At 33.0% G+C, this 19778-nt stretch overlaps 1 protein-coding gene and 1 long non-coding RNA gene across 3 annotated transcripts in view; one reads left to right on the forward strand and one right to left on the reverse strand.

Moving 5' to 3' along the window:
* The window catches only part of LOC126744077 (diacylglycerol kinase eta), a 764865-nt gene that overhangs the window by 444110 nt on the left and 300977 nt on the right, over nucleotides 1-19778 (forward strand). The gene's annotated exons all lie outside the window — the stretch shown is intronic.
* Nucleotides 10702-11153, reverse strand: LOC126744083 (uncharacterized). Its single transcript, XR_007663056.1, has 2 exons — nucleotides 10952-11153; nucleotides 10702-10892 (listed from the first exon to the last, which is right to left on the reverse strand). It is a non-coding gene; the product is annotated as an uncharacterized LOC126744083 (long non-coding RNA).

Raw genomic sequence — 19778 nt, forward strand, 5'->3', positions numbered from 1 at the left:
TAGTCTGGACCGGTCAAACCTCTAATTTCAGGGATAGTGAGGTTTTGAAGCATTTCTAATTACTTTACAGAAGCCAGGTTTACCTCAATAAAGTACGGGACAATTATGAAGATTCCAAATATCGCAGCCAACACATTAGCTTTTTGGGGATACTGGGTGCGCACTTGTCCGCGGATTTTCATCGGTTCAGTACCTGCAATTTTGGCGGTTTAAAATGCCATGAAGCATAAACATAGCTTCATCCGAAAGTACAATATTATTTAATAAGTTCTAATCTTGGTCTAGTTTTTCCATGATTGTATCACAAAAATGCGACCCTCCTATCAAAATCATCTTCCCAATGTTCTTGCACCAAGTGAGTTTTATAAGGACGGAATTTATTTTGTTTTAAAATCACTTCAACCGATGATTTAGGCATGCCAATCTATTGAGCGGATTTTCGTAATGAACTGTCGGTTTCAACGAAACATTGTAATTCTTCCAAACTTTTTTTATGTGTTGAGATTTTGGCAGAGCAGTTTTCTAGTCCTTACTTTAAAGCTGCCAGTTTCGTCGAACTTCTTTACTATTTTCTGAGCAGTTGATTAAGTAAGTGGTTTTCATTTAGAAAAATAAATTAGCGACCTCTTCGTATGGTCTTATACGATCTCAATAACCCCTTAACCTTATTAATGTAATTTTTTTTTCATTTAGTTGAGCCATTTTGGACAATATTGAACTTAGCAAAGACATCAAATCTATTAATCAAAGTCAAAGTGTTTCACCTCTCACCTGTCACACAAAAAAATACTGAGGGTTAAATAATTTAGATTTTGAGGTCAGGTAAAACTTTTAAAAATGTTGATTTTAAATTGTTGACATTTCGAAATCATTAGAATCCAAAAATGCAATAATAAGTGGGGTGTTTAAAATAATGAAGTTGACAGCTGTGCAGTGTTCCATATATGTTTCATAAATCTGAAAACATGCAAAAAAATTTAACAAAATTGACGTGTTCGAGCGTTTTTTAACCCGTTAATTCCTAACGTTGCGTACACGCAACATTTTAGATAATAGTTTTTTTCCATACTATTTAATAATTCTACATTCTTTTAAATAATAATATATTGTTTAACAAAGTTTTCGGTACTTATAGTGAACCGTAATAAATTTGGAGATTTTTTACAAAAACGTCGATTCTGCAATTGTTATCTAGGTTTTTTTGACAGGTAAGTAAAAATAGTAAAAAACAAAAAAGTTACGTCTTAGCGATTAAAACGTAGGATCTAATGCTTATTTTTCAATAAAACGTTATAGCATTTCTAGAAAAGTTTTTAGTTTTTCTGTTACATAACCTCCAACATAATGTTGCGTGTACGCAACGTTGGGCCTAGTCGACAGAAATCGTACACAAGTTGACACCAGTGCACGGATGTGGCCAAGAGGCGTACTTATGTATATTATCTAGTTATGACAACATCTGCTTAATGAATGAACAGCAACATCTGCTTAACAGCAGATGTTGTTTTGTTTTAGTTTGCAGTCGAACTTTGTTTGCGTACTACGTAGTGTATTCATAAGAAGTTTGATCAAAAGTGAATTTTAGGTGTTATTTCTTTGTCAATTGGTAAGTTTTTTTACTCTTTTATATATGTAAATACGCATATTTGTAAAAAATTCGGTCGAGTAAAAACGGCATGAAGCATTTAGAATATCGTAGAGTATTTCCAAAGAAAGACTCATTAAAAAGGTGTCATGATCAAATTTCATTTATTACAGATTATGTCTTGGACCGAAAATGGAGGAATCGAAGACCCTTGACAACTGCCCAGCTTATAGCTACATTAGATGAGAATGATGTATTACAACACGCGGTAAACATCGACGCTGTCTACATTCCGCCGCCGCGCCGGTAGATGAACTTACAAACGAGGAGGAGGTTGACGATAATATTTTGGAAAATAATAGGGATTTACCAAAGGTGGTCGGAATGTATGAAATTTAGGCTAGTTTACATGAAGAATCAGAGGATGAATTACCGTTCTCTAGTAACTAGGAAATCTAAAAAGATTGCCCCAAAGTGGAAAAAGAAATAACCGTCATATAGCATGTTACCGCAAAATGAAGAGAAAAGAGCAATGAATTAGTTAAAGGAAACAGTTGATGGAAAATCTCCTTAGTGCGAATCTTTTTTCATTGAAGACCTTCAGATTTTATCAGGGTGGTGTGCTTCCAACAGGCTCGTGTTTAATGTAAGAAAGACGTCTATTATGGGGTTTAAGTGCGATGTTCAGGGTCTGATGTTTGACGAAAATTCCCTCTTGCAGAATAAAGAGTGCTGCAAGTTCCTAGGAATTACCATTGATGGTCGCCTTCGGTTTGAAGATCATATTTTACATTTAGCTGGGAAATTATCTTCTGGATGTTTTGCAGTAAGAATGGCAAAACAAGAGCTAGGAGGAGTGGTTGCACGTGCAGTGTACTTTTCACTTATTGAATCTTATATTCGGTATGGCTTGCCTTTTTGGGGTTTAACCAATAAGGGGCTACTTAACATTATCTTTGTTATTAAAAAAAAAGCAGTTAGATACCTGTGTTCTGCTAAGTTAAGAGATTCTTGCAAACCCCTCTTCATTTCTGAAAAAATCCTAACTCTTTTTTCACTCTTTATCTTAGAAACAGCTGCTCTTATTCACAAAATTCCCAAACTACCCTCTGACACTGGCCATTTAACTCGTCGTGTAAATGATGTTCCCGTACCTATTCCTACGTCTTCCCTTACCAAAAACTCATTAATTTACATAAGTAAAAAAATTTACAATCATGTTCCTCTGTGTGTTAGACATATATCGGATGTTAAGAAATTTAAAAGAGAATTAAAGTCGCTTTTATTGGCTAAGGCATATTATAACCTGGATGACTTTTTTAATGATAGGTTTTAACCTTGGACATGTTGGAAAGTTTTCTTTTTTTCCTTTTTTCTTCTCTAGTTTTGTCAACAAGTTTACCTTTATTTAGTAATTGATTGTTTTATTTAGTTATCTTTAATTCAAGTATGTTCAAAAAGTTTTGTCTTCTTGTGTTTGATTTTGTTTATTGTTTTGTCAATTTTTGAAATTGTATTTGTGTTTTGTTTTTTTAGCTTGTAGGATGCTTGTACACAAGATTATTCTTACGTAATATAGCACATTTTCTTTCTTTCTTTCTTTCATTGTATTTCAATGATGAAGCCTGGGAAATGATTCTTTGTTCTACAGAAAAATATGCCAACGATCATAATCGACATAATTTTGATATACCTAAAGAAGATTTAAAACGCTTTTTTGGCATCCTTATCTTTTCTGGATAACACACACTACCAGCTACTAAACTTTATTGGTCAAAAGATGAAGATAAGTGCATTCCCATTGTGAAAAATAGTATGAGTAGAAATGAGTTTGATGCCATAAAACAGAATATTTATTTTTCAGGTAATGACAAGCTTGATTAAAATGACAGATTTTCAAAGCTCAAACCTCTTTTAAATGCTATAAATGAGAAAAATATGCAGTTTGGAATTTTTTCTCATAACTTGTCAAACAATGGAGAGATAATAATAATAATAATAATAATAATAATAATAATAATAAGACGTTTATTAGCCACCAATACAAAAAAAAGCATAATTACAGAAGGTAATATGATTATATACATGGAATTGAATATTAGAATATTAAACAAAGAGAGCATATTAAAAACAATAGGTTATATAAAGAATTTAGTTAACACAAGTAAGGCAACTAAAAAGCCATGCATTCAGACTTCCAGAAAAGAAGGAAACAACTTCCTGGATTCTGTTAAGGCTTATAATAGAAGAAGTGAGAGAAAAAAAAACAATTCTTATAGACAAACTAAAAAAAAAACAAATAGGTAGGCATATACTTATGAGGGGAAAAAGCAGTAGGGGGAAAAATGGATGAAACGGAATGAAAGAATTCTTCTTTTTTCTTCTTTTTTTTTTTTTTAAACAGTTAATTTTTGAATAATAAATGTTAATAGAATATTTTACGTTGCATTCAGTTAGTTAGCATGTGCGTAGTATTTTAATAAAGAAAAGCATTCAAGAAAAATTAAGTTTGATTTAAAAGAAGAAGCTTGGTTTTTAATTTAAAAGTTTTTTCAGTGACAGTCAAATTAATTATTTTGAACTTATTAATCAAATTTGGTACGACATAAGAAAAGGATGGCGCCATACTTTATTCGACACAGCTTTAAAATATTTGTGAAGGGTAAACCTATAAGATTTGGTTTCAAACTCTGGTGTTTATGCAGTTGAAATAGATATCTGTATAAATGTATTCCATATTTAGGAAAATCAAAAAAAGAGCAACCAGAACTAGGCTTGGCAGAATCAGTTTTTCAAAATCTTTTGTCAGTTGTCCAAGGTCCAAGATCCATCCATCACCAAGTGTTTTTTGACAACTTTTTCTCCTCACATAAATTTTTTTGTTTGCTAAAGCGAAAAGGTTTATTTGCTACTGGAACCATCTAAGAAAATCGTACTACAACAACAAACTGGAAATCTTAAATCAATGAAAAAAAGAGAGGGGTTTCTATGGCTATTCGTTTGATACGGATGATGAAATTTTGAAGGTGCGATGGAACGACAATTCGGTTAAAACGCTTGCCACCAACATGTGTGCCGTTGAACCTTTGGTATCAGCAAAGAGGTATAACAGGAAAGAGCAAAACAATATTCCCATGCCACAACCCAAAGTTATAACTAACTATAATCAACACATGGGCGGGGTTGACTTGCGTTATAATGGTATATCGAATTATAGATGTAGAGTAAAAAGAAAAAAGTGGTGATGGCCGCTTTTCACAAACCTTGTGGATAGCTTGATTGTAAATGTCTGGATAATACACAACATGGTCAACCAACAAAAAATAAGCCAACTTGACTTCAAATCACAAATTGCGGTTGCTCTACCGCAGAAATGGAGCAAACGCCAGAGACAAGTGCGAAAAACTCAACGCTTAGCCGACCTTCAAGAAATGCGCTACCTTTTGCTGTGCAGTATGATAATATTGTATATGTGATAGTTCAACAAGAAGAAAAATTGAGCAGATGCCAGTGTCAAAGTCAGACCTTATACCGGGTGGTGCGTCGCCGAGCGGAACATAGGAAATCCCATGTAAATTTTAAGGGGGTCAATTATTGGCTTCCCTGTACATTTTAAAGAAAAAATGTAAGATAACTTTTTGAAGAGACCAATCTGGCAAACCCTCGTGCAAAGTTTAAAAAAATTTTAATAAGCGAATCTTGAATTATTCAATTAAATGTATATGCAAAATTACCAAATTTTCGGTTCAGGTAAAACCAAACGGGCACCAGTAAAATCAACATTGTCACTGACGTGAGGAAAAGTGTCAATAAATCAGTGACAGTCGATATTTGAAAACAAGTATGAATTATCCAATCGACGAAAAAAAAGCCAAAATTATTAAGTGGCATTATGCGGGAAACAGTTTTAGAGCAGTATCTGAAATGTTTTCAGAAACTACATCAACCATAAACATTTCTTGTATTCGGCTATACGTCAGATTTGACAAAGACTTATAACAAATTGTTTGCTGGTGGCAGGTGTTTGGTTTTACTTGAACCGAAAATTTAGTAATTTTACAATTACATTTAATTGAATAATTGTACATTTTTTCTGTAAAATGTACAGGGAAGCCATTAATTAACCCCCTTAAAATTTACATGGGATTTTCTATGTTCCGCTCGGCGACGCACCACCCGGTATATGCGCAAAAAATGCAAAGTACATCTTCATAGAGATTGTTTTAATTTATTTAATATTAGAGCATAAAAATTTATTTATGTATCCCAACGTTGCGTCAAGGCAATATTTTTTTTTTTCATCAAAACAGAAAAAAATATATTTTGTTGAATTTTTTTCTTAATTTGTATACTTTAAGTCATAATAAACAAATAAACCGTTTATAAAACTTTTATTTCTACCCTTGGAAGTTAATGGGTAAACTAATTCGTTTACCTGGTTATTTTTCCAGTCTTTTTGGACACACTGTATCATTACAGATGTATGTATACCTGTAATGTAATATTATGTTAATAACTCTCGCGCAATATCCCTTTAATCTAACATAGACAAACCTGCGAGCGCCGAATTTCCGTACCTACGCTCTAGAAAGTTATATTAAGGATATGTAGCTATGAGACAGTAATATTATATTTGATTTCGTATAATTATATTTGAATTGTATATAATAACCAAATTTATATAGGTATATTGCAACAGTATATCACGAAGATGTAACAATGTAAATCTAAGTAGCTGATTCTATTCATAGACTATGTACCAATCCAATATAGCCAAGATATGATTCTGTTGCCTCTCTTGTATTTTGTTGTGCTATATACATATGATTTATATGACATTTAACAAAAGTCTGTTCATCCCTTTTCTAATTTTTGAAATACCCTTATTTCAATAGCTTAATTTGGTAACCAAATTAGTATGCATGGAACGGCCTTCACAGCATTCAATACAACATAACTTAATCATATAATACTATATTCAATGCAAATGTAAGTTACGTATGAACCAATTTTAAAAGAAATCACATATAAAAATATTTTAAATATTTGGACATTAAAGAAAACAAAGAGTGTTGGATATCATTCCAACATTAATTAATATGGAATATTTTTAATTTTTTTTAATTATTTTTTTAGGAAAGTTTAAATTGGGAAATTATAGCATGGTTCCTTAATAATTAACTATTTTATTTAAAATACATTTTTTCGCGAAAATACGAACATTATTTTGCGAGCTTGACGCCTTACTGACATAGCGCAATGCAAGAGAAACGCATTGCCGAAATTTGAAATTACGTGCAGTAGAACGTATACACACTTGCAAGTAGGCTTTGTAAAATAGCTAACCGCTAACAGCTTTATAAATACCGATCGCCAGTCATTTCCTGCAGTAATTATTTAATAAATTAATTTTAATAGACTAAAACCGAGCCTGACTTCAACGAAGACAAGGTAAGCCTTTATGCAGCACTAATGTGCGTTCGAAAGTTATTTTATGTTTTACCTATCTATTATTGATTTATAATACCTTAGAAATGGAATATGTTATGGTAGCAATAATACCTGCTATCACACCTAGGGCATTATAAGCGGGCATTATGATAATGCCCGGAAATGTTATTGCTTATCCAATTTTATTTCTCTCATAATAAAGAATAAACATCCATTTAATACAAAAAATAATGTTTCTTTAAATACTAAAAATTAAACTTTATTTCCAAAATAAAAATTACAATTTTGAAATGTCCCGGAAAATGTAGCTGATCCCACTATAGAAAGGTCGGTGTTTTTTGTGATGGTAGAGGTGGCAGCACTAACGCTATTTTGTATAGTTTGTAAATTATCCATTAAAGAATTTTCAATAGTCGATACGGAATTAACCTCGGAATTAACTGAATTGGCAATAATGTTGGCTACTTTATTTTTGGATAAAATACTTTCTTCTATATATCCTTCAGCTACTGAAGAGCTTTTCCATTTCCCATGTTGTTTTAGCATTTCAAACGAAGCACTTGCCTAAACAAGTAAAGTTGACGATGTGCGACGCAAACAGTGACCGGCATAAGCTTCTGCATTATCCAGTTTTAAAAATTTTGCGATCAATGTTGGGACCAGTGTTGCTGTACGATGTACGATAGTACTTATGCAATAATATCACTTTGTACGATAATTTTGACTAGATTTTATTTTTTTTTAATTCAAAAAAAAATTAAACCCTACTACAATATCCTACTTCATATATTTAATTTATAAGTGTTCTGTGCATTAATAAGTGTTTGTGGTTGCCTATCTATTGGATGGCACATATTACGAAATATATGAACGGCTATGGGCGGCGCGGCGCCGTACACAACTTGAGTATATCGAATCGCGTATCGGGGATTCCCCGTTCTTATTTTTCGTCGTAAATTATTTACAGTTTACCTGCATCTTTCACACGTGATTGTGGTAATTATGAGCGGTGTTGATTTTGTGTTTGTCGTTGATTTTATCTAAAACTAGTGTAAAAACTAGACTATAAAAAAATAAGAAGTAACCATGTCTGATTTCGAATCTGAACGTGAAAGTAGGAGTTCAACTCCTGAATATAAAAAGTTGAAACGCGGCGAATGTTCTCAAAAGTTTAAGCACCGAAAACAAAAATACCGAGTGGAGTGGGAAGACTCAAGGTTTAAAGGTTGACTTATTAAAAGTAATGGTAAATTGTTATCAATAATTAAGTTTTTTCCCTTTATCTCATATATTTAAATTGCACTTTCAGATGAAAAAGCTAGGTGTCGTCCTTGTAATTTAGAGCTTACTGCAGAACTAACCGTTATTAAAAATTATGCTAAATCATCAAAGCATGTTCAGAACGTAAAAGCTTTTCCAAAGGCGACAATAACCTCTTTGTTTAATAAACCTGAGAGTTCCTTGCAAACTCAGAGCAAAGTGGCCGAAATTAAAATAACAGGATTTTTGACAGAGCACAATATCTCTTTTAATTCAGCTGATCATTTAACAAATGTAATTAAAAGTTGTTTTCCTGACTCGAAAATTGCCCAGAGAATGTCACTAGGAAGATTTAAAGCGACTCAAGTTTCTAAAAATGTTATTGACGCCTGTGCCGAACAAGAAATAATCTCTTATTTAAAGGGCTCCAAATTCAGTCTGATTATTGATGAATCTACTAACATTTCATCAGTTAAAACTTAATGTATATGCGTAAGATTTTTCCATCCTAAAATCTGTAAAGTTGATACTCTTTTCTGGAAACTTTTGCAAATTTTCTCTGGGGATGAACCTGAGAAAGCGGATCAAGGTGCTAGTCAGAGGTTATATGAGGAAATAATAACACTCCTATCGCAAAATGGTATTCCTCTTAAAATATGATTGGTTTTGCATCGGACGGCTGTAATACCATGTTTGGTAGTAAAAACTCCGTGGCAAGCTAATTAGATAACGATATCCCGGGATTAATGCTTCAGAAATGTGTATGCCATTCTTTGCATTTATGCGCAAGTGAAGCATGTAAAAAATTACCCCGAATGTGTGAAGACTTGGCCAGAAATATTTACGGTTTTTTTAAAAACAGCGCTAAGCGACAGGCAATGTTCAGAGAATTTCAGCACTTTTGTAATACTGAATCACACAAGATACTTAGACCAGCCCAAACTCGTTGGTTGTCATTACTGCAGGTGGTTAAGCGGATCCTAGAATAGTGGAAACCTTTAAAATTGTTTTTCAATTACCTGGAACATCGTCTTATATCCAGCGAGGAAATAAATATTGCTCTTAATAAATTCGAGATAAAAATATTTTATATTTTTTTGGAATGGGTTCTACCTAAATTTGTCGTCCTTAACAAATATTTTCAGAGTGAAAAAGTGGTAATTTTAAATTTACACAGTAAGATGGTTTTGTGTGACAAAGATTTTTTTATCAGCTTTTATGGAACAAAACTATATCAATAAAACAGACATTGGTAAAATTGACCCAACTGATGATGCATATTTCCTTCGAATAACAAATATGTATTTGGGTATTGGGGTTCTTCATAATATAGATTCTTTAGAGGAACCTGCTAAAATTGATTTTCTTCAACGCTGTCGTGATTTTTTAATTACTGCTTGTCTAGAAATAAAAAAACGGTATAATTTCGAAGATCCTGTGCTAAGTAAGTTGCCCATCTTAACTTTAGATAGTATCAAAAAGGGCAATGAGACCACACTTTTACCGCTGATGAAATCTTTACCTCAAATCTGTGAACTTTAAAACACACATCAACTACAAAAAATTGATGACCAGTGGAGAAAATTACAAATTTACGAAGATCTACCAGAATCACGGAAGTTGATGAGTTTTTTTATAAACTAAGTCAGGTAAAAGACTTTAGTGGAGAATTCATATTTCCCGATTTGTCCAAGTTTGCACTAAATGTGCTGTCACTACCGCATTCAAGTGCCAGTTGTGAAAGGCAATTTTCAAAGGTGAATTTAATAAAAACTACGGCAAGAAATAGAATAATAACGGATACCTTAAATGGTCATATGTTATCTTCCCAGAAACTTCATCTAGAACAAAACTGTTTTAGATTTAATCATAGTGAAAAAATGTTTAGAAGTATGACGTCAACCACACTTTATCAGAATAAAGCTGCGACAAAAGAGAAAGAAACTAACGCAGAATCTGAAGACGATGACATCATTTTTAATGAATGTTAACCATATTTTAATTCAAATTTTGTAATATTTAGGGATTATTTAGGAATACATTTAAGAATATTTTCAGAATTTTTTTCCCCTTAAACTTTCGACTTCAAAGTAATTAATTAAACTTTCGAAGGTATAAATATCGACGTTCAGTACGATAATGTACGATAATTTTAATCAGGGTATGCGATTATTGTCTTTATGATATCTAGTAACAGTGGTTGGGACGCTTCCTATGGTATTTTTTCTAACAGGTTTTATGTACAGCGACTCTTTCTATAGGTAAGAAAGAATCTTCGCTCCTTTATTCCAGCTGGTATTAATGCTGCATACTTTTTTATTAAATTTAAAGCGCCTAAATCTTCTTCAATGATAGTAAAACTTTGCCAATATGACTTTGTGTACCAAGTTGATATCATCAAGAGCCTTCTTAATAAATTTTATTATTTGTTCTCCTTCCAAAACTTAAGACTTTTTCGGGACATATCCTTTCGACTTAACTTTTAAAAAAGATATGAGACGATGGTATTGCGAGATGTCTATATTTTTATAGACCAGTAACGTAGACCTTAGGTAGAATACTTGGTCCATAGAGAGTTCGGACTGTATTTTTCCGACTAAAAATATTAAAATTTGTTAAACATATGTACCTATTAAAATAAAATCAATAACTTACCAGTTCCTGAAAATATGCCATTAGAACGGTTTCGGTTATTTGAAATTGCGTTGGCATCTTTCCAAATACCAAATATGCCATACTCCCGATCATACTGTTATTGTCCTTGATTTAACTGGCAAAAGATTTTCGGTCGCTTTTATGGCCTTTTCTCTTATATTTTGTAGAATTTCTTCCATTTTAAGCAAATATTTAAACAAAAAATGCCAACTGACTAACTGACAGAAACATCAAAGTCAAACTTAAATAATCACTGGAAGTCACTTGATAAATTTCTGTAGGTAGGTATGTATGTATACCCACCTGTACAGGTAGACCCTATTTTTTAATTAATATTAAAATTATTTTTGTTCATAAAAATCAATTTTTAAGTAAAACATAAAGCATTGTATGCACCACGGGCATTGTTAGATTCTAATGCCTATTAGGCGGAAACCTACTATTTCCACCTTCCGGGCATTATCGTCCTTACAATGCCCTTGATACATAAATAGCTATAAAAAAGGGGGAACCATATTATATGTCAATTTATCTCAAAAAATAATACAATCCACTAAATCTAAAAGTCTGACAGCGACAAAGGGAAATTTTTATTTTCTCAAAAAATATATCCTCACCACTTTTTCTGTATGATAATAATTTAAAGATTGTAAATAACACGAATGAAACAACAGTGTAGCAACTTCCCTCCCGTTCAGCCCTTGGTATAACTTTTTAAGAAGAAGAAAGATACGAGGGAGGGTCAATAAGTTCGTGACTTTTTGAATTTCCCGCCCTTTAATGGAAATGGCAACTCTGCTCCTGTCAACAGAGAACTATCAGTTGACGCCTGTCAAAATTTGAACAAGCTGCGTCATTTGGTTTGTGTTTGCAGACTTTTGATAGCAGACTACCACTCGTTTTGAGAAGAAAATGGCAAAAAGTGAATTTCGTGTGCTCATTAAGCATTATTTTTTACGGAAAAAAACCATCACTCAAACCAAGGCTAAGCTTGAAAAATATTATGGGGACTCTGCACATCCATTTCCATAGTAAAGAAGTGGTTTACTGAATTTCGATATGGCCGTACAAGCACGGAAGATGCCGAACGTTCTGGACGCCCAGTCGAGGTCTCTACATCCAAAACAATCGAAAAAATTCACGATATGGTTTTAGCCGATCGGAGATTGAAAGTGAGAGAGATAGTGGAAGCCATCTCACATGGTTCAGTAGTTTCAATTTTAAATGATCATTTGGGTATGAGAAAGCTTTCCGCAAGATGGGTGCCGGGTTTGCTCACAATCGACCACAAATGCAACCGTGTGACAATTTCCCAGGAGTGTTTGGCATTATTCAACCGCAATATGGACGAATTTTTGCGTCGTTTCGTCACCGTGGATCCACCACAACACGCCGGAGACCAAACAGCAGTCAAAACAGTGGATTTCTCGGGGTGAATCGGCGCCCAAGAAGGCAAAGGTGGGTTTGTCAGCCAATAAAGTCATGGCGACCGTTTTTTGGGATGCACGCGGCATAATCCACATTGACTATCTTCAAAAGGGGAAAACAATCAATGGAGAATATTATACCAACTTATTGGATAGATTCAATGAGGAACTGAAAGAAAAAAGACCACATTTGGCCAAAAAAAAAAGTTCTTTTCCACCAGGACAATACAAGGGTCCGCACATGTGCAGTTTCCATGGCAAAAACCCATAAATTAGGTTACGAATTACTTCCTCATCCGCCCTATTCTCCGGATTTAGCCCCCAGTGACTATTTCCTATTCCTAAACAAAATCCCATATGTTTAAATATGGATTTTATTTATAATTTTATTTTAGCAAGTCTAAAAATTTACTATTTAAGATTGACCTATTTATAGTTTTTGCTAAAGTTGAAAGAGCCTTAAGAGGTGAATTAGAAAAGCTATTCAAAGAAATATTACCTAACCTCTGAAGTTTTATTTAATTTTTAATATGATACATGAGTTTCAAAGCTGTCAAAGAAATTAAAAAAAAATATTAAATGAAACTCTCTGATCAAAGGTTAATGGATCAATTAGTTTGGATGAACTATTTGCTGCACGAGTCGAAGTTATAAAGCATAGTTTTTAGGAAATGCTAATTATATTTGATTCCAGGTTACCTTATGTTTTAATTAGCCACGTATGTTTCATGCTGTTCTTTACCATCAAAGTTTACAATTCCGCATGTTTCCCTTTGTCACTAGTCAGTTCTGTGAAGCTCCAGTTAACCTTTGAACAAGATAGTTTAGAAGTTGTGTTATTATTTAAGCAAAAAAATGCGACTGCGTTTTTTTATATTTTAGGATATTGTTAATTGAGTAGTAAGTTAGTAAACTTATTTACTACCTCATGGTCAATATAATTACGTTTTTTTTTAAATACGGACTCGAATTCGGTTTGGTTTTTATGTCTCAGATTACATGAAGATTAAATAGTAATAAATTAAACTCAGATTCACATGCCACACATATATAAAATTATAAGGTCAGAAGATTACACGTGTTTTGCCTGTACTAGGCATCATCAGATGCAAATCTTAAGATGTAAAAGAGAAACGGAATTAATAAGTTAACGATTATTTATTAAATAAACCTAATTTACACTAAAATTACAAACTAATAACTAACTTCATACCTTGTGTTATTCACTAATAAAAAGAAAAATAGAAAAACATATTACGTCTAGTAAGACATGTAAGTCCAGGGTAAAAATTAAAAGTTAATCAAATATCATGAATAGAGACTAGTTATCACATATTAAAAATATAAACAAAACCGGATTAAATTTAAAGGCAAAAAATAAAATAAAGAGTATATGAGAAAAGGTTTGTCGAATGTAGGATTCAATCGCTCACTTCTGTGTTATAGGTACGGCTTGACCATTCTAGCTTGGCCTCTGAGATGCGCGAACGTGCGAATGAGAGAGTCAGTGTTAAACAAAGACAGAGGACGGGCGGTTTATTCAAATCTTAGTCCGTGCGTAGATGGTGTCAAGTGGAGCGGAATAAAAAATGGAAAAAGCTTTCTTCTCGAAATTTTTTTTTAGGTATAACCACATGAAACCTAGACAGGATTATTAGTTGGGTTTCTGGGTATGTGAAATGACTAATTACAATATATTTTGAGGGGTTAGACATTTTTATCCCGGAAATGCCCAGAATTTATCAAAATGATATTTTTATGTTTTTTTTACACAAACCACGCGATAACTTCTAAACCAATAAACTTACAACCATCAGGTTTTTTTTAGTCGATTCGAGATATAAAGGCGGTCACAACGGAAATAATTTGGAGAATGGAGTAAACACGAGGGTTTACTTTTATTGTGGCATGATTTTTAGTAAGCGAGAAACTTTTTTGTTTGAAGGAATTTCAATATAGTAAAGTAAAAAATTAAGTGTTAAGTGGACAAAGTCGTGAAATAGTTAGCAACCTATTGAAGTTTATGCAAGCAGAATCAGTGGCTACTGGCAATGGTTAAGAAGTTATTCCTCTCGCAAAGGTATGTTTTGATCTGAAATTTCTCGGAATAATGGATTAGCAATGACAATGGCACTTAATCCCACCCAAAAGGCAAAAAGCACTTCAGTTAACCAATAAAAATTATTTATTTTTAGGTTCAGGAACGTGTTGCTGCAGCTACAGGTGTTTCTATAAGGAATATACGAAGAATCAAGAAAGAAGCAAAACTAGTCGATACGGGGTTTGTAGAGGACATGGAGTACCAAGGATGTAAAGAAAGTCTAAGAAAAGAAATACATAAAATTGGTGAAAATGACGAAGACCAATTAGTTGAGGGCAATAATAAAACTTGTTATATTTAAAAAAAACTCCATTAAAAGTTTCAATTCTATAATTAATATATTTACATAATAATTTAAAAACATATTGCACATTTACAAACTAAAATAAGTTTTATTATTGTCCTCAACTAATTGGTCTTCGTCATTTTCACCAATTTCTTCGATTCCAGATAAGTTGCTATCGTTAACATCATCATGGTCGTCATCATCATCCTTTTCATCCAAATCACTTTCAGAGTCACTGTCTTCATCCAACCTTATAATCAGCTCCTCCACAATAATATCCATTGTTGTTTCTTTGTCAATGAATTCTTGCTCAAACCCTTTGGCTCGCTCACATCGAGCGTTCCATTTTTCCACTGGAAATTCCTCAAAGAAATTGTCACAATACTCAATGACTTTGTTAAAATTAAAATCTACATTTCTTTTCACCACCTACTCCTTCATTTCTGCCCAAACCAGCTCAATAGGATTTAGGTCTGGGTGATAAGGGGGTAGCCGTAAAACCTCGTGACCATTTCTATTAAAAAGGTCATGGATTTCATACCTCTTGTATTTAGGTTTGTGCATTTTTCTGATGTTGTATAACTGAGGTTTCAACAGTTTCTTCTCGAAATCGATATTTCGTAGCCTTAACCATTCCTCCATCTCCGCTTTCCTGGTCAATGTTGTCGGCGCTTTATCAATTTGTTATTACTTATAAAAACTTTAATATATACTGCCTATGCACCCGTACTAAAATCACCGATGCGAGCACCACGAGAGATTCCATTTAAATGAGCTCCCGAGCATTATCAGCGTTAGGCTACTGCGCAACCAAATCTCAGAGGCCAAGTCAGAATGGTCAAGCCGTAGGTAGCTTTAAGCCTTGCGTTAAATTGGCATGGTGTAGTGCACTAATTTTATTTAAGGAGAATTTGAAGGAAAGGTCAAAATATTAAAAATCAGGTTTAAAATTAAAAATGCCGTTCACACAGTTTGTGCACTGGACTCTTGACTTTTGTTGTTTCCGATTTTTCTAGAAGATCCAACTTTTTACCTTTCAGATTCTCATGTATGGTAGTAGAATCTCTTTCAGATAGTAAATCGTAAGCAAACGTTGATTTGGTTTCGTGTTAGAGTCTCTATGTTTGTTATACAGGCTGAAGAAGCTAAAGATCAGAGACACGTGTCAGTAGGTATCATCTTTACTTGTTCTGCTTTCTGTCTTACAGAGATAAACCTATTCTTTTACTATTCAACTCTTCATTCTAGCTTTCATTCTTTGAAACTATACCTGTATTGACTCTGGTTAGCGTTCATCACACAGGTTGCTTATGCTTCTTTAGTGTGGATGCTGTATCTTGCTTATGTTTTTTTTCTTCACCTTTTAACTTTAGTTTTTCTGGTTGCTCTGCCCTGAAGAAGCCAAAAAGCAGAAACATCTATCGGCAGGTACCATTTACTTGTTCTGCTTCCCGTTTTACGAAGTATTCTGATAAACTTATTCTTTTGAAAATAATATTGTGGGTAAAGAGACTATTCATAATTTTAATTTTCAAGCAATGCATGAAAACTTCGCTAAGGAAAGGAGAGAGATAAATAAAAAGACCCTTAGCTAGACCAAAAATCTGCCTGCGGAATTGTCCGTTAAATTCAAAAAACATTTGCTCCAGTACTACATTCCACAAAGTTATAAGATTATCTACGACGATTTTAGATAAATTTGTTTTATTCGAAAGGTCAATGATAAGTCATATGCAATCTTAAGGTGCGATACTCGGAAAAGGTTTTTTACATTTAAGAAAATCCTATTCCGCTATATCTCCAAGACTGCTTCCTTTAGAAGCAGTCTATTTGGACTATTTCTTAAATCATTAGCGAAATCAACTAAATTTTTAGTTGAATTAATATTGTTGAACTTTCCCTCTTAAAACCTAGTTGCACAGAGCTGATAATGGATAACATGGGGAATGAGTAAAAGAGACCTTAGGGTATACCGGATATCCAAGTTTATGTATTTTTGGCAATATATAGAGTACATTCATAGGGTATAGTCTGTATTTATTGTTCTAAAAAAGCTGTAAGGTAATGATAGTTTGATCATGGGTTCATTTCAACCTAGTAAAGAAAAAATTAGTTGGATCTTAATTCAAGTGTAGGAAGTCATCAGAATTAAAAAAATTCAAGACTTTTTTATGTAGGTAGGTAGCACTTTGATAAGAACCATTCAGGAGGCTTTGTCAGCTTTAGTGCCAATTAGGTTATGAGATTTTATTTTGTCTTTTAATGACTTGAGGTTAAACTTATTATGACTATCATAGTTTGCGGTAAAACTAGAAGAATTTAGAAAGGAAATTAATATAGCTCTCAAGATGTTCTTATAAGAAATGCCAGTGCATTGTATGATGTTTTTTGTCTCCACTGCTATAGATTCCGTACACTTTAGATCAAATATTCTCCTTTTTCTAAAGTAAAACTGATACCTAAGAGATACGATTATGAAAGGAAAAGTAGCACTTACCCATTGCAAATTGATTTGTTTGATCATTGGAGGTGATATTTTTGGCTTACAATTTTCTTATTTAGTATAATAAATCTTTCCCCACCAAAGACTCAATCTCATCTCTAATCCGAGAATCTAAACATAATCTAAAATAATCTAACAAATTCTATAGAAAAGTTTAGTGGGAGAAGTCTTTTTTTCCCAAATAAAATGCCAATCCCAATGTTATTTGGGAAGAAAACACTTTCCCTACTTAACTTTTCGGTTAAATTGACGCCACTTCAGAACTGATCTTTTCCTTAATATACAAATTCTATATATAAAAATACCAGTGCTTATGTGAAAAATAGATATTTTAATTTAGAATTGACAGCATTTACTTTTGTGTTGTGGCATTTAATTTCCTCCTTGAACTAAAGTATCCTGAAACTCTTAAAGGCAGTTTTAGATCATCTGTATTCTGTTCTGTATCGGATGTTAACAACCTTTCGTGTTAGTTTAAATAAACAAGAGGCACTGTTGTATTGTCTGGTTTATTTAGAATGTCATATTTAAAATTTATAGTAAAACTAATTCAAAATAGATTAAAAATGTAAAGTAATTTATTGCAGTATAATATATTCAGTAACCTCTGGGTAATTTTATAATTGTTATCATTGATAATTGTTTATTAGTAATCAGAAATAGACCAAATATGCTACGTTCTACTCCGGTGATTTTTCTTGCATATAATTTTGTGTGCTTTATCCTTCGTTTTCTTTACTTCTTTAGATCCGATTATTGTTGTTGATTATCTCATCTTGCTCTTGGAACATTTCTTGTCTGAGAGATCAATTGGAAGATCATTTTTAATATTGTGGATATTCGTTGATCTCTCGAATCCTTGAAAGGAAGCTAAAAACATGGTACCTTTAGAATAGGAAGAATTACCATGGATAGAACTCACAATCACTTGGGCTGTGCTCTTTTGTTTCCATCCAAGTAAAGCGAATTCCTTCTTATTTTTCGCATGGAAACCATGATTTTCCACGAAAGGATTTGTTATGTAAAATAAATAGCCATGGTCTCCTCCTTCTTCTGATTCAAGTGTCCACCACTTGGTGAACTTCTGATCTAAGCAACTTAGGCTATTCCATCCATGTACTTCGCTCTGCTGGGATCTGTACTTCAGCATGGCGTTTTTTTCTTTGTAGGTTCCCTTTACTAGTCTATGCTGGCTTGAGAGGGGCTACTTTTTTGTGTCCTCACACTCTCGCTCTATAGGGTAGGGTGAAGCAAGAGACATTCTCCTATGTTTCGGGGCACAGTCGTACTATGTTGCCTCTAGAGACTCTTACTGGTTTTACGATTAAGCGGTCTCTTTCAGTTCCAAAGTCCCAAGATTTCGGATGAACTTCACTAGTTAAATATGGCCGCCACGTACCATTCCCCATGTGTCTTTCGTCACCTCAAGAACATTATATTTAAGAGTATTACTACTTTCCTATCTAAGTAATATTCAAGAATATTACTTAGATAGGAAACTCCCGTAAGAGCCAATAGAACACTGAACGTCGATTGACCGTTGCGCCCTCTGAATTTCAAGGAGTAGTATTAACTGGAAGTAAAAATGAGTTTGTGACGTCATAATAGCGGCTAATTTAAAATTTGGGTATGGCGCCAAATTTGAATTTTGCTCTACTATACAATGCGCTTAAAATTACTAGATGCATAGGTCTGAGTTTCAGAAATTAGACAGAAATATTTACAAAATGTACTACTATATTATGAGAAGAGATTAAAGCAAAAAATTCATGTTATACAATAAAAATTAACAGTTGTACATCCTTGTTAAAACATGAAATAAAATATAACAATTCTTCCAAATTGCATAATGTATGAACTTAGTTTATTGAGAAACTTTGTAGTACGAAGAGCAAATTTGCAAAATAGAGTTTATACAGGGTGTGGCAAGAGGTTAGAGTAAATGTACAAAAGCAATAAATAGAATTTTTATAAAATCACCAAAACATTACCCATACTCAATTCACTAGTAGTGTTTCTAATACTATCATAAATTAAATAACTATTAGAAAAAAAAGCAATAAGTAAATATGTTAAAAGTAAAATTTACAGGACTTATCATTTTTCTATTTGCCTTTAAAAATTTATATGATATATCCAAAATTGCTCTTCTCTCAGGTTTGGTATCACATTTCAAGTAAGTTGAGGCTGTCAAAAAGTATACAGACACAAGATGAATTCTGCTTCATACCGAACGTCACTGGGCCATTTATTTTGGAATCCAATGTCTATAAAAAAAAATTATATTTTGAAGTATTAATTTTTAAAATCATTAAAAAAAATAAAATTTACCCCAATTTACCGTATTGTCCGCCTAGGATCCTACTAAAGACGTAGGTGCAGTTTTTAACTAATAATCCATTAGCATATTCTGTTGTCGACTGCTGCTCTATGTGATCAAAAGTAGTGATTTTTTAAATGCAATGTCCTATACATCTTGAACTCAAAGAAATAAAAAGATAAAATTTTTA

This window comes from Anthonomus grandis, chromosome 13 (assembly GCF_022605725.1).
Source record: "Anthonomus grandis grandis chromosome 13, icAntGran1.3, whole genome shotgun sequence".
NCBI lineage: Eukaryota > Metazoa > Arthropoda > Insecta > Coleoptera > Curculionidae > Anthonomus > Anthonomus grandis.